The sequence below is a fragment of the Asparagus officinalis genome, chromosome 3 (assembly GCF_001876935.1).
Source record: "Asparagus officinalis chromosome 3, Aspof.V1, whole genome shotgun sequence".
Taxonomy (NCBI): Eukaryota; Viridiplantae; Streptophyta; class Magnoliopsida; order Asparagales; family Asparagaceae; genus Asparagus; species Asparagus officinalis.
The window spans coordinates 107818683-107843112 of record NC_033796.1 but is presented as its reverse complement, the minus strand read 5'-3'; the positions used below and the strand labels follow the sequence as shown (position 1 = coordinate 107843112).

Here is a 24430-nt window from a genome sequence, read left to right as displayed (position 1 = left end):
TTAGCTGGAGAGCCGATGATGGTAATGCAAAGTGTCCCAGAGCTCATCCACTATGATGAGCAAGTAGCATCCACTATGTAAATTGTATAAATGCTGGATGAGTTTTTTGTTTTCCTTCCGCATTTTCCCTCCACCTTTCAATTTATTTTCTTTTTTAACATCTGAATTTGTTTTGGACTCAAGGGTATTTTAGGGGCTTCAGGCCAAATTTCATCCATTACTATTCTTACCTTCTTTGCCCTCTGGATCATCCCTTTATGTTTCTTACATCCCAGGACATTTTGGGAAGTTCCCTCTTCGGATAAGGCCAGCAAAAAAGAATACATCTCCATCACCCACTCTCGTACCCTTCCATACTCTCCCTCACCGACAACCACACCTCCTCCTCAACAGGAACTATTCCTATTCCATCGCTGCATATATAAAAAAAAAGTGTATAAGAAAGAACTCTTTCTTATTTCTCAGGCCGACTCTCAAGTTCTCAGGTATCCTCTATCTCTCCTCTCTCCCCTTCTCCTCTCTTATCAAAACCGTAGATCTGATTTAGGGTTTAGGTCTCCCCCTTTCTCCTCTCCCCCCCTTCCATCGAAATCCTAGATCAGATCTAGGGTTTTGACGAGAGAGGAGAAGGGGAGAAAGGAGATACATGATAGATCACGACCTAAACCCTAGATCAGAGCTAACACTTGATTTGATGGATTCTTAGCTAATTCATTTATTTATGATTTTGATGATTTCATTTCTTAGCTAATTCCATAGGACTTCTCTCACTCTTGGAATCGCTCAGGAGCACGGAAGCAAGGTAAAAGTTTATTTATATATGATTTTCTGAGACCAGTTTTTTTTGCCTAAACCATGGATATAGTTTTTAATCCATGAGTTCATTGTCATTCAATGTTATTTTTTTACAATACCAATAGGAACCATGACTAGAGAAATAAGTGATGTCTGCTTGCTTCGATGGGGCATCTTTTGTAAGCTTCTATCTTTATTTATTTGGTTTGCATGCTAAGTTGTGTCGAGTCATCTAGGTTGCTTATCAAACTCCATTCTATGATTGCAAGGCCACCTTTGGAAAAAGTTTGTATTCATTTTAGTAGATAGTGTTATCCACATTCTATTTAGTGTTAATTTAGTTAATTTTTCTAGACTTCTTAGATGATTATAATATACACTCATGTATGCTACATTCTATTTTATTTCTATATAGTTGTATAAATGAAAATCATTAGCATCTATATATGTTTTTCTTATGTATATATTGTGAAAATATAATGCCTAACTTTCTTATGTATATGTTGTGAAAATTGATGAGCAGGAGGCCATGCTCAAAGCACAACAGGAGGCCATCGATAAACTCTGGATCCTGATAACTCAATTTATCACAGATAGGGCCAAATCTCAGTAGACAGATTCGTCACCTCGGCAAAAATCTTCTAGGAGAAGAAGATCGTCTTCATCCCGACCTCACACAAACAAAGGAAAGAGAAAAGTGGTTGATGGTGCTGCTTTTGACCAAGAAGTCCATAACCTCAAATCTTCCTCTGAAGATGGAAGAGAGACTGAGAACAAGCAGAATGTCTAGTCTAAAAAAATGGAAGAACTGGAAGTCTGCCTTAATTCCATAGCCCACAGAAGTAAGCTCCAAGATGAGGGAGTTGTTAGGCCCTATCCTGCAGAATGAGATACAACCCCTTATCCTCTAAAGTTTAAAGTCTCGACGTTACAGACTTTTGACAGCACGAGATCACTGAATCAACATATCTATCATTTCAAGTCACAGACTGGGAATGTGATATCGAACGACGTCGTACTGACTCGTTTGTTCATTAGCACCCTCAATGTGGTTGCCTTTGAATGGTTCATGAAACTGTCTGCCGGATGTATCTAGAAGTGGGCGGATCTAGAGAGACTCTTCTTGACAAGATTCTTTAAAGATGATGCAGAGTCTCTGTCATTACCCTTCTTTCCACTAAGCAGAAGGATGGAGAGCCTATCAAAGCCTTCGTTGAAAGATTTTGAAGCATGGTTCTTCGATGTCCGTTAGGTATGACGCAGTCTACCCTGGTGAAAACCTGTATACATAACTTACAGACTAACCTTCTAGCCCGAATGGGAGTGGGAGAATGCTGTTCCTGGAGACAGCTAATCTTTCAATGTGAACAAGCTCAAAAAATTATTGCCAGGATCAAAGCTAAAGAACAAAGTCAACAGTACGAACCTGTGCAATGGGACCAAGCCTAATATTAGTCAGAAGAGAAAGATACTACAACCACTGAAGTCAATCCTCTTTAATAGAATGGTGGCTCCACAAAACTATCAAGTTAACAATACACCTCTGATAGTCCATTCCCTTTAAATTCTTATACATATCCTCTTCAATAGGATGGTGGGTCCATCAAAACTATCACGTTAATGATTACCTATGATAGGTTATTTTCTCTAAATTTCCCCAGCAATCCTCTTCAATAGGATGACGGGTCCATCAAAACTATCATGTTAATGATGAACTCTGATAGTCTATTTTTTCCAAATTCCCCCACTAATCCTCTTTAGTAGGATGGTGGGTCCACCAAAAATTATCATGTTACCAATTATCTCTGATAGTTAAACTCGTCAGATAGTGGCCTACCAGGTGTGCGCCACTATTCCGACTTGATAAATAGTGGCCCACAAGGCGATGTGTCATGTCTACCTCTTTTTTTTTCCCTACTAAGTCTTAATCAAGACTAGGGGTTGGTTACTTGGAATCCATTAGATTAAGAGTAATAAATCTTCTAAGTTGTCATGTTCAACAAAACACCTCTGTCAACTATAAAATTCCTCCTCTGCTAAGTATCGGTGCGGTGCCTGGCTATAACTCAACGTAAAACTCGACCTCTCTCACTGGAGGTAAACCTAGTATGTCCTGCAAGACAACATGATACTCTGAGACCACTCATGTCTCACTCAAATCTGCACCCCGATCCCGTCTCATCACCTTCTTGACGTATACCAAAAATGACTCTGCATTCTAGTTACTCTATGAGATTGCTACAAACTATATAAATCTATCGAATGTTTACAAACCGTACCAAACAACTGGTGCATTTCTTACCCTTGTAAACGAAACCGGTGCATTTTTAACGTATATGCCCTCCCGAATTGTTAACGTATATGCACAGAAGAAGTATGAGAATGTTCAACACATGAGACCAACTGTGATGCCCCTGGTTTCACACAAGGCTACAGTCTAAGGTGAACTCAGAGATGTCAAACCTATCATGCACCCACACTTGTGTATAAACACGTTTCACCAATCACAGCAGTATCCTCTAGTGGAATCAAAGAAAAGTACAGGTACAAAATAGGCAAAATAAGGATCTGAACACAATAGATATGATAAATAAGGAGATATCTCATAAATAAAATCCATGGCGCAACAGAAATACATCTACTATCTGAAATAAATAAATGTCTCATCATGAATCAAATAAAAATCATACTAAGGCACACTGCCTTTATAATATGGAAATGAAACACTAATGTCTAAAAAAATATAAAATCTACTGTAGAGTCTCTACTAATACTCATGTGACGGTGACTATGCAAGAGCTCCGTCATCCTGCAGCTCTCCGTACCTCTGTATCACCTGAAAGAAAAGAAAAATAACAAAAAGAACAAAAAAGAGTGTCAACGCGCTACAACAAGATCACCTCCATCCGTCCCCAGGGAAAGGGCTACTAGATAGAGTGAATGCTTTATCTATTAAGCATAGTCTAACTAGATTATTTTTCTTGTATCTAAGTGGAACTAATAATTAGAAACCTACAACACGAGAAGTAGTACGTCGAGCGGAATAATTCAAACAAGTAAACCTTCATGTATATACCATTGTCTCAAATTGTAGATATCTAAGTATTAACACCAAACTAAAAAAGTAGACAAATCTAAATGAAATCAACAATTTGAAATTCACAACATAAGACTGGTACGTCAATGAAATAATCCAAACAAGGAAACTCTTATGTATAAATCATTGTCTCAAATTGTAGATATCTAAGTATTAACACCGAACTAAAAAAAATAGACAATCTAAATGAAATCAACAATTAGAAATTCACAATACGAGACTGGTACGTCGAGTGAAATAATCCAAACAAGAAAACCATCATGTATATATATTATGTATCAAATTGTGAATCGCTAATCATTGATCTCAACTAAGAAGTAAAGAAAGTAGTAAAGGAAATAAAGACATCAGTACATTGTATTTATATTATTTTCCATTATCACTGGGAAGATAAAATAAATACCAACATATAATCTTGTATACTTTAAGAATAAGTATCTCGGTCTTATAGTTCAATAATGAATCATATTCATAACTGGCATCCACCCAATTCTTAGGCTATCGACCAACGATCTAAGTATAACAGACTACCCTGTAGGTATTCCTAAATAGTATACATACTCATTAGTCTCATCACGATCTCAGCACATAGCCTGGGTGCGGGACGACCTACTATATAGGTATCCAAATAGACGGCTCACAAGCCTCATTGCACCCTCGGGCGGACGGACTGCTATACAAAGCATCTAAACCCAACTCAATGGCCTGTACATATGGAATATCGATGCACTATCTCATGTAGCACTGAGCTGAGCTCATCAACGATTTCTATTTCATATATAAACTGTGTATGTCTGGTATGTCAACACACTATCCTATATAGTACTGAACTATGCTCATCAACGACATCCAATGTGTATATGAACAATCTCTAACTCAAATGTAGATAACCCAACACTTGTCATATTCCCCTTTGGGATACTCAGGTGTGTGCAATGTCTTTGTACTTGTGTATTCGTGAATTTACATGTAAAGAAGTGTAGCTCGAACCCCGCAAACATATCTCAAACAAATGCAAAACATAACTTAGAATTTTAGCCTTAGTAGTCGACTACTTTGCTTATTAGTCGACTACTATGAGTTCATCCAGAACCTGGAAAAATTCGACTAAGTGTGAGTAGTCGACTACTATACACTTTAGTCGACTACTCTGCTATGTGAGAGCTTCTGTGTAATGAATTTTAAGACAGAGTAGCTGACTACTCATCTTAGTAGCCGACTACTCTGCATGCAACTGCAATATGATATGCACAAACAGGAAATTAGCTAAACAACATGCACTTATGTAATTTTAAAAAGGATTTACACGATTTGCCTACATTAAACAAAGATTATCTTGATCATAAACATAGAGCTATCTTAGTTAAATTAAAGTTAACACCTTTATTAATAAATCTCTTCAATTAATTACATATAAGCAACATGATTATGAAAACATGATGAAAACTACCCATGACAGAGTTATATTTTGTTTTAAATCTAATTACAAAGCCTAGATATCGTAACCCTAGGTTTTAGCATGATAATATACAAGAAAAATTCAATTAATTATCAAGTTAGGGTTTTGTACATAAGTTAAACTTTGATTAACATATTAAAACGAAATTAATATTTACCCTAATGATCATGATCATATTTCTAACATAAACAGCAAGGAAAAACGTTAAATCTAACATGGATCTCAGATCTATCATAAAAATCTATCTTTTAATCATATAAAATTAAGAAAAGACATGAAAGCTTTGTTTTAATCGCTTTAAATCATCTAATAAATTAGGGTGTAGGAGAGGATGAAGATGATCTTGCCTTAGGTGCTTCTAGAGCCCACTACCACGTGTGTGCAAGATCTCCCTTCAACATCGATACCAAAACTCCGCCTTCCTCTGGACAAATGTCTCAAAACTCTCTCAAAACTCACAAACTAGGGTTTAGGGTTTGAGAAGGAAGCTGACTGTGGTTCTCATGAATTTTTATCTCTAAAATTAGGGTTTAAACATGTATTTATAGAGATATAACAACATCGGTTCAGATATAAACCAAATCCAACATAAAATCTGAAAGAAAAACAAAAAACAGCTCCGATAGTCGACTACTACTCAGAGTAGTCTGTAGGATCTGAAATAGACATACTAGAACACTAAAGGGGGGTGAATAGTATTCTTTTAAAATTTATGCAAAGTAGATAGTAAATTGCAAAAAAAAGAATGGCAACAATCTCAGAAAATCACAATCACAAACAAGAGATTTTATACTGGTTCCACCAATCCAGTGTACATCCAGTCCCCAAGCAAACCCCGCTTGAGATTTCCACTATAATTTTGAACCAAGTACAAAATTAAAACTAAACCTGACCAATTTGTAAGTCCCTATAAATTACAACACCAATTTATAACACCTTGCTAATATCATACCAATTTCTAGACCAAGAGATCAACCTCTCTTAAACTGAGAGAACTTTCCTTGAATCAAACAACTCAATTCTTATAAGCCTTGATTTATAGTGTTGTGTAGCAGTGGCTTAGGAATAATTTTAACCTCTGGAAATTACCTAAATAATTTGTATTTTGAATGATGATCAAAGGAAATTTCAGAAAAGATCTTTTTCTCAATACTTAGCAAAATCTGAATTTTTAACTCTTGAAAAATGCACAAAAATTGAAGCTTATAGGTAGATAATTATGTGCTATTTTTCTGAACATATAACCTTTCTATAGCCCTTGAAAAGAAAAACTTTTAAACTTTAAAAAACATTTAAAAACGGCTATAAACTGTCACTAATTCAAAGTTTGAATTCTGAAAAAAAACTATCTTAGTAGTCGACTACAATGTTAAGTAGTCGACTACTCTGTATCATAGAAAGTCTGTAAATCAAAAATTGAAGCTAAGTAGTCGACTATAATCCTTAGTAGTCGACTACTCTATAAAACAGATGTTCTGTAATATAGATTTCAATGCACAGTAGTCGACTATAGTTACTTGTAGTCGACTACTCTGTAAAACAGAAGTTTTGTAAATCAAAATTTAAAGCTGAGTAGTCGACTATAATTATCAGTAGTCGACTACTCTGTAGTTTTACAGAAACTTATATTTTGGTCTTAGACTTCAGTAGTCGACTACTATTCTAATTAGTCGACTACCAAGGGGTGAAAATGTTATGTATGAAATATTTTTAGACTCAATGATTAAGTAAATACTCTAATGGTTAACATAGGGGATTTCTATTGTTAACCAGCACACTAAGCCTGTGTTAGTGTGTTCTAATCTCTATGTGTGTGTATGTGAGTGATCAAGGCTTGTACAATATTTCTAAGTAAAGAAAAATTATATTGATGTATATGTTCTTCATCTTCTTTACTTCATAATGCCTTGAACTCATCTTGCACTTGTTCATATTTGATGTTGAAAGCTGCATTTAAATGTTAGTGCATTTGTATTACACACATAGTATAAATTATTATCATCAAAATAATATTTTGGAGACATGATATTCAACATAGTCGACTACTAAGCTGATTAGTCGACTACTATGAGTAGTAGTCGACTACTAACAGTCCAGAAATAGGTTTGTGCATGTTTTCGTGCATGTTTTGACTATAACTTTCACATCGGATCTCAGAATGAGGTAATTTAAGATGCGTTGGATAGCTGTTGAAGAGACCTATAATTTTTTATCTTTTGAGTTTTCTAGATTCGAACTGTATCTATGTGTAAAAGATAAATACTCTTAACTAGTCTAATTTTCCAGATTCAGGCCCGTGCATGATTTCACTTCTATATTCACATTTATATATTGGACTGATCTCAAATCAATCTCTAGCATAATCAAGCATCAAAATATATTATTTATCACTATATAATATATTTATTATTATTTATCATATAATATTCAAATTCACAGGGTTTTACATTCTTCCTCCCTTAAAAGAACTTCGTCCCCGAAATTCCGTAATCATATCTTAGGGATTAATAATATGAGAAAAGTACTAAGAAGGAATAATCCAAATAAGGAAACCCTCTCATACACATCTTGCACTATTAATCCCCAGATATAAAACATAACAATATCTGCACTTAACCATCTAGACTGCGAATACTCCCACTTAACTCCTAACTAAGCGGAATTAGTACGTCGGGTGAAAAATCCAAATAAGGAACCTCCCATATATATATATCATGTGTTTTGAATAATTAGGAGCTAAGTGCTAATACCGCTATTCTAGCATTAAGTATAGATATGAGCATATAGATTATCATAGACACAAGTAGACCATAGTCAAACAATTTACTTGCTCAAATAGATATGGGTCATCGCGACGCATATCCTCATCGCAACCCCAAGAAACCTTCTCAGCTCCTTTCCGGTTCCATTGAACTTTAACTAAGTGTATCATTTTATTTCTAAGCTTCCTGCTCTTCTTGGCAAGAATACATCTAAGAACCTCAATCGTAGTCAAATCATCACGAAATTCAATCTCTGGTGCATCCAACACTCGCTGCTGCTCCTCGTCACGTAGATGTTTCTTAAGCATCAAAATACAAAAGACATAATGTATACTCGATATCGATGTTGGAAGATCTACCCGATATGAAATGGCTCCAATGAGCTTCACTATCCTGAACGATCCAATATACCTCGGGGCTAGCTTTCCCCATCTACTTAATCGCTGAACTCCTTCATTGGTGACACTTTCAACAAAACATAGTCCTCAACCTGGAACTCTAACGGTTATCATCACTGATCTGCATAACTCTTCTAACGGCTCTACGCTACAAAAATGAGCTCCCGAATTATTACCATGCACTTGATAGGCTATACGTCAGAGACAAAAGATAACGTATATGTTTCAGGCGACGAGTCAAGCGTACAGAGTGTCGCAGGTTGATAGAGACGCGTCTTAGCATCCGCCTTAATTATTTTATTAGTAGTTATTTATAGAGCTTCACAGTAATTGTTTATTTTCAAACTCTAGAGATTGTATTTTTATTTTGTAAAGACAGAGTGCCTTAGAGAGATTTCTTTTGACTATTAATTATGAGATTTGTTACATTTATTAGACAAATACTAATAAAATATGTTTCATCTCTGCTAATCCCTCTCCCCTATTTTAAATTGTTATTTGAATATTTCAACTGTTTTTGACAATTTGACTTGCCTTCGTCTATTTACGGCCCATATTCATTTTCTCTACTATATAAATCATATATTCACTAGTTTTCAGTATTCTAAAAACCCTAGTAGCCACCAAACTTCCCTGCAAACCCTATTTTAATTTTTGAGAAAGATTAAAGGCTTTTGGAGTAGGATTTCGGGTTATTTTGAGTTTGCGATTTGGAGATTTGCTTTGGAACTTCATCTTCCATGTTTTATCATCAAGTCTCAGACGAGTTTTATCTCTGCTAATCCCTCTCCCCTGTTTCTAGGAATATGCACGTCGCTCTGTTAACACGTCCTTTCAAGTCTTTGTACATTTCCAATGTGTTTAGATGTACTGTATACTTAGTACGATATGCCTCATCCGAGAAATCCATCTTAAGTTGTGGATAACCCAGCGGCATCACTAGCCGACCTTCCATTTAGAAACCCTTGTCTGTTTTAATTGTTCATTTTGCTTAAATCTTTATAAAAGTTCCCTTCTTTTGGATTTTTAATCTAAGAATCTCTTAACTGGGTACTGACGTTTCCATAACGCTCGAGCTATATGGTATATACATGAGGATTTTCTTATTTGGATTTTTCACCCGACGTACTAGTTCTATCTAATTAGGGGTTAAGTGGGAGTGCACGTATTCTAGATTGTTAAGTTTAAATATTTGTTTATGTTTCATATCTGTGGATTAATGACATGAGATGTGTACGGGAGAGTTTTCTTATCTGGATTATCCCCTCTTAGTGCTTTTCTCGTGTTATTAATCTTTAAAATACGATCACAGAATTTCGAGGATAAAATTCTTTTAAGGGGGGTGAATATAAAACCCCAAATTTTTTTGAGTTAATGATTAATAAATTGAAATAGTATGTGATTAATTATAATACATAGATATTTATTGAGATAAATATCATTAAATAGTATATGAGTACACTAACAAGTATTTTGAGTATAAACAAGTCAGTGAATGAGAAAGAAACGAGTCAAAACATACACAATGGCCAAAAGATTGTAAAACTAAGAAAACTAAAAGTTTCCAGCCCGGTCGACCAACGCAGTCGACCTCCGTCCGTCGACCGTGAAACCTGAACATTGCTTTTCCTGTTTTGACTTGGTTTCGGGTATTTACGGTCCATATTCATTTTCTCTACTATATATATCATATATTCATGAGTTTTTAGTATTCTAAAAGCCCTAGCAGCCACCAAACTCCTCTGCAATCCCTATTTTAATTTTTGAGAAAGATTAAAGGCTTTTGGAGCAGGATTTCGGGTTATTTTGAGTTTGTGATTTGGAGATCTGCTTTGGAACTTCATCTTCCATGTTTTAAATCAAGTCTCAGGTGAGTTTCATCTGTGTTAATCCCTCTCCACAGTTTTAAAGAATTTTAAATGAGTTTCTAATGATTTTTATAGAGCCAAATTGACTAATTTGTATATAAAAATCAAATCTTTTATATTATATGCATAAAGACTAAGTCTTTTCATGTTTAAAAGATTAAGAATGAAATTAATAAGTGTTTGAAGATATGAAAGTAATTAATAACGTTGTTTAATTGAGTTTTGATGATTTGTTCTTCGTTTTGATGTATCGTACAAGTTTAAGAGTTTAATTATGATTTATTATGCAAATAATTATGTTTTACATGTTTGATATTTCCTAGAGATGTAAATCTCCTGTTTATAATGTTCTACACAAGTTCCAGGACAAATAAAATTAGTTTGAATCACGAAAACACGCACGAACACAATACAGTCACAAAACCTGCACAGAACAGAACATGCTTCTGTTCGTGTCCGGTCGACCGCGCATAAGCGGCGGTCGACCGCGTGCCAGGCAGAGGCCTAAGCAGCCTCTGAAACATGATGCGGTTGATCGTCCCTATATTGTTGTCGACCGCCAATTAGATAATTGGCCAGTGCATGTTTTTTTCCCTCATTTCTGATTTCGGGAAAAATTTCTCTATCTTGTTATGTTGTATAACGATCCTTATGAGTTGTTAAATACCTGAAGTGTTGGTGAACACCAGATATTGACACACACACACACACCGAGATATGTGCATGTACACTTAGTTTATGTTATATTGACATGCATTATCAAGATACTTAACACACGTTGAGTTGATAAAAGTGAATTAACATATGATAAAGTATTACTCATCAGTTATAGGTGTGCAATATGGTTGTTATCCCGTAATGAGACCTCGGTTGTACCACACTAAGAGTATTTGGTTGTTTTTCCCGTAATGAGACCTTCGTGGTACCAAATACTCGAAGATGATCGGTGTATTTTTCGGGTTGGGTTGATGTACCTATTCATCATTGTACGGTCATCTGGAAGCATATCTGAAATAGGAAGATAAAACCTATTACCATAGAATGATTGAGTAAGGAAATTGAATCCACATGTTATTGTGCGAACCTTACAAGAGTATCATTATTTTATGTAGCCGGAATAGGAAGATAAAAATCTATTGCCGCAGAACGATTGAGTAAGAACCTTACAAGAGTATCGCTATTGCAAGTAGAGATGCATACATATATACAGTGGTAATATGATCTCATGTAGTTTACCCACGAGTAGGTTATACATTGGATATATGACATACATTACACGTTATATTGTAATGTTTGAGTTGGATAACATTTCCTTATGATGTTGCCAGCTACCTAAGAGTAGTCTGAGATTTTGACAAATTGTTTCATTATGAATGAGGGTAGAAGCTGTAATATTTCTGTTTGTGATGATTGTTCATATATATGTATGAAGTTAGTAGTTAGCGATTAATAGCTCGAGATATATGGTATATACGTGAGGATTTTCTTATTTGAATTATTTCGCTCGACGTACCAGTCTCGAGTTGTGGATTTCTAATTACTAATTTCACTTACATTTTTATTCTTAGTTAGGATTGATATTTAGCGATTCAAAATTTGGGATACGAGGTATATACATGAGGGCATTTTTATTCTTAGTTAGGATTGATATTTAGCGATTCAAAATTTGGGATACGAGGTATATACATGAGGGTTTCCTTGTTTGGATTATTTTGTGATATTTAGCGATTCAAAATTTGGGATACGAGGTATATACATGAGGGTTTCCTTGTTTGGATTATTTTGCTCAACGTACCCATTCTCGTGTTATGAATCTTTAAATACCAATCTTCGTTTAGTACAGTATTGATGACTTTATACTTATATGTACTAACCATTATTTTCTTATATACTGCTACCCCTTCCCCTTGGGGGTGGTAGAGATGATCTCGCTAGCGCTTGACGTTCGTTGTTTCCCCTCTTTGCAGGCGACGAGTCAAGTGTATAGAGTGTCACAGGTTGATGGAGACCCATCTTAGCATCCGTCTTAGTTATTTTATTAGTAGTTATTTACAGAGCTCCATAGTAACTGTTTATTTTTAGACACTAGAGATTCTATTTTTTATTTTTTAAAGGCTGAGTGCCTTAGAGAGATTTCTTTTGACTCTTGATGCGATGTTGATCAGCTGAATTAATTTGAACGCTGCTGGAGAGACGCAGAGGTCGTGTTCACTCTTTTTCAAGAGAATGTTCAATAACTCTAATGGTTATTGAAAGAGAATTATTCCTTCTCTTTAAATAAACTTGCTCTGATACCACCTGTGATACCTTAGGGTTCACACAAGGCTACAGTCCAAGGTAAAATCCGGATTGTCAAACCTGCCAAGCACCAACATATGCTACGACATGTTTCACCATCACAGTTACTATCTCTCTAGTAGAGTCAACAAAGAGGTGAAGGTATAAAATAGGCAAATAATGAAAATAGTACAAGAATAGAATATGCACAGAAGAAATATGAGAATGTTCAACACATGAGCCCAACTGAAATATTATAAGAATATCTCTGAACTGTAATAAATATACCAAATCTCATAATCAAGAGTCAAAAGAAATCTCTCTAAGGCACTCAGCCTCTATAAAATAAAAATACAATCTCTAAAGTCTGAAAATAAACAATTACTATGGAGCTCTGTAAATAACTACTAATAAAATAACTAAGACGGATCCTAAGATACGTCTTCATCAACCTGCGACACTCCGTACGCTTGACTCGTTGCCTGAAAAGAGGAAAAACAACGAGCGTCAAGCGCTAGCGAGATCATCTCTACCATCCCCAAGGGGAATGTGTAGTAGTATATAAGAAAATAATGGTTAGTACATATAAGTATAAAGTCATCAATATTGTGCTAAATAGAGATTGGTATTTAAAGATTCATAACACGAGAATGGGTATGTCGAGAAAAATAATCCAAACAAGGAAACCCTCATGTATATACCTCGTATCCCAAATTTTGAATCGCTAAATATCAAAAAATAATCCAAACAAGGAAACCCTCATGTATATACCTCGTATCCCAAATTTTGAATCGCTAAATATCAATCCTAACTAAGAATAAAAATGCCCTCATGTATATACCTCGTATCCCAAATTTTGAATCGCTAAATATCAATCCTAACTAAGAATAAAAATGCAAGTGAAATTAGTAATTAGAAATCCACAACTTGAGACTGGTACGTCGAGCGAAATAATTCAAATAAGGAAACCCTCATGTATATACCATATATCTTGAGCTATTAATCGCTAACTACTAACTTCATACCTATATATGAACAATCATCACAAACAGAAATATTACAGCTTCTACCCTCATTCATAATGAAACAATTTGTCAAAATCTCAGACTACTCTTGGGTAGCTAGCAACATCATAAGGAAATGTTATGCAACTCAAACATTACAATATAACGTGTCATGTATGTCATATATCTAATGTATACCCTACTTGTGGGTAAACTACATGGGATCATACTACCACTGTATATATGTATGCATCTCTACTTGCAATAGCGATACTCTTGTAAGGTTCTTACTCAATCGCTCTGTGGTAATAGATTTTTATCTTCCTATTTCGGCTACATAAAATAACGATACTCTTGTATCTCGTCATGATGTTGCCAGCTACCCAAGAGTAACCACCAAACTTTCCCTTTAGTAGGAAAAGTTAACATAATAACATGAAAGTTAACATATATTGATAAACGATAACATATATCACCGATAGTTAACCTGCAAAAGGAGATATTCACTAGAAATGATTGAGGGCAGTACCTAATGCCAGGGAAGAAGGCATTCGCCCAATGCTCTGGCAGTACCTAATGCCAGGGAAGAAGGCATTCGCCCAATGCTCTGGCGAGTAGTTAATTACAATCTCATATGCAGCTGGAGACATCTCATATATATCCTTCATTGGCGAGTAGTTAATTACAATCTCATATGCAGCTGGAGACATCTCATATATATCCTTCATGTAGTCATTTCATTCCGCAACAGTGTATTTATAGCAAGCTGATTGGAGCAAATTCCCCAAAACATGTGTGTCATTTGCCTTCAATCCCAAAGCCTTTAACTTAGATCTAAAATTTTCAACCAGGTGCAGAACACATCTTGAGTGAATTGCTTCAGGAAAATATTCTCTCACTGCTTCTTGGATTCCCTTGTCGACATCAGAAATAATAACCATTTGATGGGGAGGATTGTATGGGTCTGGCCTTTCGTACAGTATAGACCACAAGCCTTGCAGGAACCATCTCTAATTATCAACGTTTTCCTGATCACATATGCAATACGCAAGTGGAAATATCCATTGGTCTCCATCATATGCTTCTACGCTCAGGAGCAGGCCTTTGTATCTATCTTTCAAGAAGGTCCCATCCAAAAATAATAGAGGTCTACACTCATTTAAGAAACCAACGATGCAAGCAGCATAACATATAAACAGTCTTTTGAACCTTCCTTCATTCTGGTCAATGCAAATGTAGCTTCCTGGATTTGTTTCCTTCACCTTTTGCTCATACCTGTACAACAGTGTGACCACATTACACATAAATGTAATACATTGGAACATAAGGGTAATGTATATTAACATGTAAGAGCTGACAATTTTCCATGAAACATAACAGTCCACTGTGACAGCTGAAATATAAATTTATGAAAATACTATAAATATGGAAACATCTAAGGAAATATATTGCACGATAAATTTATACATTTAAACAGATAACTATAAAATTTATCATCTTAATTGATCGTAAGACTCATAACTATCACCGTACATAGCCTCATGCGCTCTTTCTTTGCCCCACCATATCTTACTGTATTCAAGTCTCAATCCATATCGAGTGAGGAACTCCTTTTGCACATCCTTTGGGCGGATTTCAGGTCGAACCTTTAAGACAAGTCGTAATTGTTCTGCTACGAATCTACGAGATGCCCGTGATTGTCCTTACAAGTTAGTATGTTGTCTGCAACTATGTTCATTCACAAACCTTTTGATTTCAATTCTTTTTTACATTTTTTACAGGGGATGCAAACAGCATCCAAGGGCATCCATACGTCTCCTTATATCGACAAATAACTCGGATACGTTTAGGTTCATTCTTTACAAAGTCGTAGTCAAACTTTTTTGTCATGGAATAGTAATGCAACGCTAGTCTTAAATCATTAACAGTTTCAAATTGTTGGCCCTTTTCAGTTAATGTTGTATGCCAACAGTCTGGAATTCTGTAAGTTTTACTGATAATATCATCAGCTCTCATTACAATCTCACCAGACGAGCAATCATTTGGGATTCTCTCTGAATTGGAAGCATTTCCGCCAGAAGGGGGATGATAATATTCTTCATTCAAAGAGGCATCACTGCTGTGAAAATTAATCAGCCAGTGATATAAACTTTACACTAGAGTATAAAACTATCTTATAATGTTTAAAACTAACCATTTTCGTATAAATTAATTAAAGAGCAGTGGAATTTAACAGACAATTTACATAGTTAACTCGTTACGCTGAAAGTTAACATGCTCACATGAAAGTTAACATGTTCAATTGAAGATTAACATATATCGTCAAAACATAACATGAAAGATGAAGAGTTAACGTATAAATTTCGAAGATGACAACTATGTTTTTCTACTGCGCATCGAAACCTGAAATCACAATTTTTACATCACACAATCCCAATTTGAGCCAAAGTTCATTGTTTACATATAAATCAGTAATAACTTTGTACTTCCTTTAAGAAGTAGGACACTCTATGTTATCAAAAACTTACATCTGAATCTCCGTACAACAAGTGAAAATATTATCATCAAACATGCACTTCATGATAGGAAGAATATAGCAATAACGTCACACGACACTGTGCACGTCGAGCAATTGGAAACCGTTGGGGGTTATTGATAGTTATGACGATAATTAATTTGTTAAATTGAAGGGATTCAAAGCGCATAACGGGATTCCAAAAGATGAAGTTAAAAAACACTTAAAATGTTATGCGGCTTTGCCTTAAAGCCTGAAATCAGTATGTTCACGTCACACAAAGCTAAATGTTATAAAGAGTCATTAATTACTTACATTCCACCAATAACTTTCTTGTTTATTTCAGAACTGGAACACTCTTTATTAACAGCACTATTAACAACAGCGAGCATGTGAATCTCTGTACAACCGACATTTCGATTGTACTCCAACATGCACTTTAAGTCATCTTCGTTGTCAACCGAAAAAGTCAAGTTGGGGTGCCTCTCAGATTTATATACCAAGGATAAAGCTTCTTCGGGTACTTTCATTCTTTCAGCCACATCAAATTTCAGTTCATAAAACCGTGTTGTCGAGCAGAGCTTCATAAATATGGCCTTCTCGCCTAAAGACACCATACAAATCAAGTCATCGGCGGCCATTGGGAGTGGTTGAGAGTTATGAACACAGTTATGAGGAGTAATGGAGGGGATTTAAAGCTCAGAACGGTTGTTGACAGATGAAGGGAAAAAATCCTGATTTCATAAATGGGAGAATGAGAGAAAAAATTACCCGAATTTATATCCCATTAATAAGGAGCTGAAGCGGACCAGTAACGGAGGGAACCCGCCTTTTTCCCCCCCACTTTCCGCCGTCTCTTTGCCTTAACTGCGATGGGAGAGATCGGCGATCATTGATGGCTGCCTGTAGCCGGTTCCCAGTGAGAGACGAGGGCATTTCGGGTCTTTTTGCCTAAATACGCGGAGCATACGTATAAAAGAGGGCTAAAGGGGCTGGACCACATGAATAACGCATTTTTGGGGCGGCAACCCAAGGGGAATAATTAGTGGGGCTGGGTCACTTCAAGGACACGATTTTGGGGCCTGGACACAATTTTCCCATTATTCTAAAATAATATTTTCTAAAAATAGTTTAATAATTCAAATAATCCATTTTTCCAAAATAAATTATTTTAAATTATCTATTTAATAAATATTCAAAACCAACTCTTTTTCCAAATAATATCTTTTCTCATCATAATAATTCTAATTAATCTAGAAAAACATTAATTTATCATTTGAAATCATTTAATATCATCATCAATAGTCCCATACAGATAATATCAATATTTATATGGTAACATAATCAAATCACAGGCATGTAATTAATTCATATTATATCTAAAAAATAAAACGACGAGTCAAAGAGAAAGGAATCTTGCCTGCGAGGCCAAGTGACCTACGGACGAGACGGTGATGCCATTTCTTGTTGTTCCGTTGTTCGACGACGCGCGCAGTGTATCAATGGTTGACTTGTGGAGCTGGATGGTGATATCGACGACGGGTTTGACGGCACGGGGATCTCAGCGTGGTTACGGGATCTCGGCGCTCATCGGCAATGAGGGGGCGGATTGGGACTGAGCACGACACGGTGGCGTCGACGGAAGCTCGGGGTTCGAGCGGGAGGCGGCGACGCGGATCTATGGGGCCTGTTTAAGAGGTAAGAGGGTTGTTGCATAGGATGTCGGGGTTCTGTCAGGCTGATGATGACGAGGGAGAGAGGGCACGGTGGAGGAGGCTGTCGGAGGGGGCTGTGGCTCCTGGCGGTGGCGGGGATCCGGAGGGCCTCCGTGGTGGTCGTCGCGGCTGAGGAAGAGGCGGAACGGCGGCTGGAGGTTAGGGGCGGTTCGCGGGCTGAGCGGCGCAGGGAAGGAGGCGAGGACGACGACTGGGGCGGTTCAGTGAGCTGCAGGGGGTCGGCTCAGTGCTATGGGTGGCGGGAGGTGGGGTTCGAGCATTGCAGGTCACGGTGGAGTTGGTGATGGGGTCTGAGCGCTGGACGCTGTCGAGATGCGGATCTGGTTGAAGCTCGAGGTGGAGGGGCGCTCAAGTTGGAGGCGGCGTGTAAGATAAGAGTCGGAGATGGGGCGGCGTTCTCGGCTCTGGCAGCGGGGAAGAGAGTGATAGAGGAGAGGATGTAGTGGCTGGTGGTGATGGTTTGGAAGAAAACGAGAGTGAGGGAGAAAGGTTGATGGCGGCGGGTTTTTGAGAAGAAGAGAAGAGAGAGAGGACACGAGAAAAGATTCATATATATATATATATATATATATATATATATATATATATTATATATATTATAATATATATATATATATATATATATACATATATAGAATAATATATATATATATATATACATATATATATATATATATATATATATATATATATATATATATATGGAAAAGTGAATCTAAGGTGACACCCTAGGCTCCCACCTAAGGACGCGGCCTAAATCACATCATTCCTAAAAAATTTTTGTGATCGCGCTCCGTTAAACTTGATTTACACGTTTTAAACCTAAAACACACTAATTTTGGGGTGAACCCGTTGTGTTTGACCCTTCATCCACTCGCCCGCAATTTAAGCGGTTTCGAATTAATAGAACTTTTTGGACGACTGCAACGAATGGTCAAAAACACGACGGGTTCACCCCAAAATTGGTGTGTTGAGTTTTTAAGAACGGTAATAAGGTTCAACGGGAGCGATCGTAAAAAAAATTAGGGAATGATGTGATTTTAGCCGCATCCTTAGGTGAGAGCCCTAGGTGTCACCTAGATTCACTTTTCCCATATATATATATATATATATATATAATATTAGGATTAGGGTTAGATAATTTAAAAAAATTTCATGTACTTAAAAATTAAACTAATTAGAGAATATTATCTACAAATAAAAAGCATACATGTCGTGCTAATACACAATTAATACGAAATAGTCAAAATATACACATATTGTATAATTAAATAAGAATAATTAATAAATAAAATATATTTATTTATTTTTAAAATTAAATAATTATAGAATAATTATATACACAGTAAAACGTACCAGTTATACTAATACGATAGATATTATGTAATGATAGAAATAATATAATAAATTATACAAATAATACGTAATTAATAATACAACATATTATACGAAAATATATGTAATAATAACAGTAATACCACGTATTATTCAAAATGATACGTAATAGTATCAGTAATACAATGGATAAATTCTAGAAATTTTTACTGCACTAAATAAATTTATAAATATTTAAATTATTTAAATAAATATAAAACTTAGAGTTTAAATCATAAAAAATTGTAGAAATTTGAGAAAAATATAAATACTCTTTTAAAAATTATAATTAAATATTTTAAAATACTAAAAAATTATTTTAACTAGTATCAAAATTCACTGTCCTTACACGTAGTTCCTCTTATTTTTATAGTGGATTTGAGGGGCAAGAAGGTAACTTAGGCTTGTTCGCGGGGAAAATTGTTGTTTTCTTCATTAATGATTCCATTGTACACTCTTGTAATAGTCTATCGATTATAAAGATCCGGTCTTTTTTATAAGATCCGGTTACAATGAAAATCAAATTGAAAAGAAATGAAAATTACAACTTTGTTTCCTTGTTTGTCGAACGAATCGCGAGCTCCTGTTTTGCGGTCGCTCGCTTTGTGGGTTCTTTGCCTGCGCCGGGGTTGTTTGCCGTGGACCACCGCGCGATCTAGATCCGGTCGGATCTACGCAGTACAACGGGTATTATTTCACCAAGGAAATAATAGCCGGGGAGGATTGTTTCACCAAGGAAACAATCGTCCAAGTCTCGGGATCTAAGACCAAGCTTAGATCCGGAGTGTAGCAACGTAGATCTGAGATCCGATCCTCTCGAACACCTGCCTTATTTGACGTTGATGATCGCCGAGCACCAGATCTGAAGGAGTGAGTCCCCGAAGTCCCAAAGTTTCAATCTTTTTTAAGTTCCGAGTCTCCAATCCAGCAGGGCTTCGCCTCTCCAAAATTTCCAACCCTTGAACAAATGAACCAAGGGGGCCTATTTATAGGCTCCCTTTACTGTGCCCGCGAAATGACAACTGTCGGCCACCTCTGGGTGTTGTGGTTTTTGCCGTTTTTTGCCAGGCACCTAGGTGGCTCAGCCGAGCCACCACTTGGTGGCTCGGCCACTGAGCCTCCTTGGTGGCTCGGTGAGCCGACCTCCAGGTGTTTGTCGTTTTGCCTCTTTGTGCCTGTTTTCCGGTTCTGCGGTTGATAGGTTCGGATTCGATTTTGTGGTTGATTTATCCAGACTTGATTCGTTGATCTGATTTGGCAGTAAATCCGGATCCCGATTAGGCAGTAATTCCACTTCTGAGTTCGAGTCCGAAACCGATCTTGATTCGATCGTGATTCGTCCGAGTATGCCCTTGGTTGGATGACTCGTTGACTCTTCGAACACTTGGCTTGATCCCGCACGCGAATGGACGTGTTCCGTTGCTTGCGTGCGATTAGTCAATCTCGTTGCCTCGTTGGTTTGTCGGTTTGTGCCGAGCTGAGCTAAGGGACCTATAAGCAATTTTATATGCCTACAAGGCTGAGTCTAGCTAGGCAGCTAAGTCGACAGATATGTGCTATGTGTCGGTTGTTGAGGATGAATTCGGTTGATGAGTTCGTTGGTGAACGTCGTAAACTGATGTTGTAAGGATTGGGTGATGCGCTGAGCGGATTCTTTCAGCTAGACTTGAGTGACGTAGCTCGTGTGTGGTTCTTTAGGGACTGGATAGGCAGGCCTATGCTCAAAACCAAATATCGTGATCGAATAAGAAAGAAGGCCCCATGGTGGGTACCAAACTGTTGATATTAGTCATCAAACAGGGAATAATTTGCAAGCTTGTGGAGTGATTAAGGTCCCCTAACTCCTCCTAATGTATGGCTTTGGGATTTTCTGTTCTTCCTTGCATAAGAAAGAACTCGTAAGAGGGTGGAGTTGGGTTCTCCGCTTGTTCTTATGGCGATCAAGTCGGTAGGTGAACTTTAGTGGGGAAATATATAGTTAGCTCTTAGTTTAGTTAAAAAGACCAGAGAGTGTTACCGCATACAGTTCCTCTCCTTTTTATAGTGGATCTGAGGGGCAAGAAGGTAATTTGGGCTAAGTCCAGCTAGGCAGCTGAGTCGGCAGACATGTACTACATGTCAGTTGTCGAAGGATGTGAGTCACTTGGTCATTTATTATGGGAATGACAGTAGGTGCTCGGTGCTAACTGGGTCCGATGAGTCGTAACGACTATGAGGGCTAGAAAAATAATGACTTTGTCAGAGTAATTAATGCAAGGACAGGCGGCTGTCGGCGTAATATTTGAGAAAAGTACTAACTCTTTTAGTCGTCCAGCAGACGGTCGACTATACATGTTGACGGCTAATACAACGGGCCAAGTGGGGGTTATTTGCAGGGGCGATTTGACCGGGTTGGACGACAAGTACCGTCTTTTGACTTGGTTACACGAGATGTCAGCTGAACAGCGGGCCGAGTCGGGTGACTTGTGGAATCAATCAAAGGGCTGGCCGAGTAGTACTGCCTTTTATCTCGGTTACGCGAGATGCCGGCTGAACAATGGGCCGAGATGAGGCGGATACTATCTTCATATTGAATTAGATATATTAGATATAGTGTAAGACATATGGTGATTGCTCTGTGGAAATTAATATTAGTATGTTATAGGGGTGTAACAAGTATATTAGAGAGATTATGATCAATTACCAAAAACATTAATTGAAAAGTGGGCCTACATGGTTTATTGCCAAACCCGCCCTCCCTAAAGATGATTTATTTATAAACTAATAGTGGTTTGCATGAAAAGCCTCCTCTTATAATTAGTATTTAGAAAGAATTGATGGAAAGTAAATTTCGACAGATTGTTGGTCAACCCAAATCCAATTTTAATTAATCCAAACCCAATCAAAGACCTCTAAATATATATATTGTCGCTAGGATTTGAACCACCAACCTCCTCTTCAAATTCCTAAAATTTACCACCAGACTACGTAGCCCAAAGTATTCATGTCACTCAATATATGTATATGTATGTGTGTGTGTGTGTGTGTAGAGAGAGAGAGAGGAACTTATGTCAACTTAAGTGGATATCCACTAAGTTTCTTAGTCATTGATGATCACTTGATTGAGCTACATTGTAGATGATCCGTTCCGTTGAACTTGATCTACATATTCTAAAACCCCAACACACCAAATTTGGGGTGAACCCGTCGTGGTTTGACCCTTCATCCACTTGTATCAATTTTAAAGGTTTTGAATGAATAAAACTTTTTATATTGCTCGATGGAGGGTCAAACCACGACGGGTTCACCCCAAATTTGGTGTGTTGGGGTTTTAGAATATGTAGATCAAGTTCAACGGAGCGGATCATCCATAATGTAGCTCAATCAAGTGACCATCTATGACTAAAAAACTNAGTCTTATAAAAAATATATAAAAATTAAAAAAATAAAAAGAACTATTCTGGGTCGGGCGCCGTCGAGGCAGCCCGGAACCCGGTTTTGACCCGGGTTTCTGAGCCAACCCGGGCCCGGGCCGGACACCAGGCTGGCGAGCTAAATGGACAGGGCTAAACATAACAATTATGACGTTGTCCTGGAAGAACTCAACTAGCAAGTTCTTGTTGACTAGCTCGTATGTACAACAATACTCTGTCCTAAAAGTTTAGGCAATGGAACTAGATCAATATAATAGTTTAGGAGTCATCCATATACAATCACAAAGTTCTTGATGCGATACTTTGTTTATAGATTACGACCCAATAACTAAAAATATCTTCCATGCATGGAGTGTGGAATACAAATCCTATGAGAACAATCTACATGTGAATAGTCTATTCAAATCCATACGAGGAGATAACGAAAATCCTCAATCTTGCTGTCTATTTTGTTTTGTGTGAATCAAGACACACAGTACACATGCAAACTATTCGGACTGTGTTCACACTCCCAACAAATGTTATCATTAATCAACATAATTGAAAATGTTAGATTAGTCTTAGCTTTGCCTTTTAAAAAGCTATGGATTGTTTAACTAGAGACGCATTCAGATTAAGGGGGGATTAATTATTCAAGAAATATTTGTTATTATTGACCTCGAATCACTTCAACAACGTACCAATCAAGAACTATTTATTCATTAAACAAGCAAAGTAAAACACAAGCACACTAAATAGGATAATCTTTTATTTAGTACCGCTCTCTCTCTCTCTCTCTTTTAAACTTACCCTTGCTCATAATCATAGACTTTTAAGCATAACCACCACCATCACTTGCCCATTAACCCACCCACCACCATCTCCGACCAAAAACCCCACATCCGCCGCCCTCCCCAGCCTCCCCAACGGACACTTTTAAGCAAATTTATGATCCTGTTGGCAGGGATTAGATATTAATATTGCGGCATATTTGTTGTTGACGTAAAAAAAAAAAATACTTACTTACTCTTAGCTAGTCATGACAATCTCAAGACACATTTACGGATTCAAAAACAAGACGTGTGACTGCGGAGTTCGGTAATCCCACCCCTTTCAAATTTCAAAGAGGAAATTTTCACTGTAGACTCGGTTTAATTTTTTATTACCGAATTCGATCTTGTTGAGTTTTAATTAGCGGAATTGACCCGGTTTCTCGTCACGTCAGCGCCGTGGCGAGAAACCGGGTCGATTATTTTTTAAACGGCCTCGTAAACAGTCGGGGTTGCCAACCCCGACTGTTTAGTCCATCCGCTACGAAACACTTAACTAATTGGTCGGGGTTGGGAACCCCGACCAATTCGAAAAGGTCCCATTTCGAATTGGTCGGGGTTCCTAATCCCGACCAATTAGCAGAGCCCAGTCGTCGCTGGGTTAACCAGTGGACGAATTGGTCGGGGTTGGGAACCCCGACCAATTCGAAATGCTCCTATTTCTGGTCGGGGTCCCAACCCCGACCATTAAGCAGAGGCCAAACGCGGTGCTTGGCCAAGGCAAAAAGTAGTCGGGGTTGGGAAACCCGACTACTTATTCTGGGCCCCCTCCACCGTATAAAAGCCACCGAACCCTATATCTCATTTCTTCGCCTCCCTCTTCTCTCTTCCGTCCGTTCTTCCGAAACCAAGCTTCAGATCTCAAGTTTCAACTTGTTTCTTCAGCCAAAATTCAAATCAAAAGTTATCTTAAACTTCTTTAG

The 24430-nt window shown here is 37.3% G+C and overlaps 1 long non-coding RNA gene across 2 annotated transcripts in view; it reads left to right on the top strand.

The window, feature by feature from the left end:
- Window positions 347–24430, top strand: part of LOC109835691 — a 29256-nt gene continuing 5172 nt past the window's right edge. The window contains exons 1-2 of one of the 2 annotated variants that reach the window (XR_002245646.1): window positions 347–485; window positions 748–802. This is a non-coding gene — a long non-coding RNA (uncharacterized LOC109835691). The remainder of the gene's footprint in view (window positions 486–747; window positions 803–24430) is intronic. The other variant, XR_002245647.1, reaches the window with a different exon arrangement.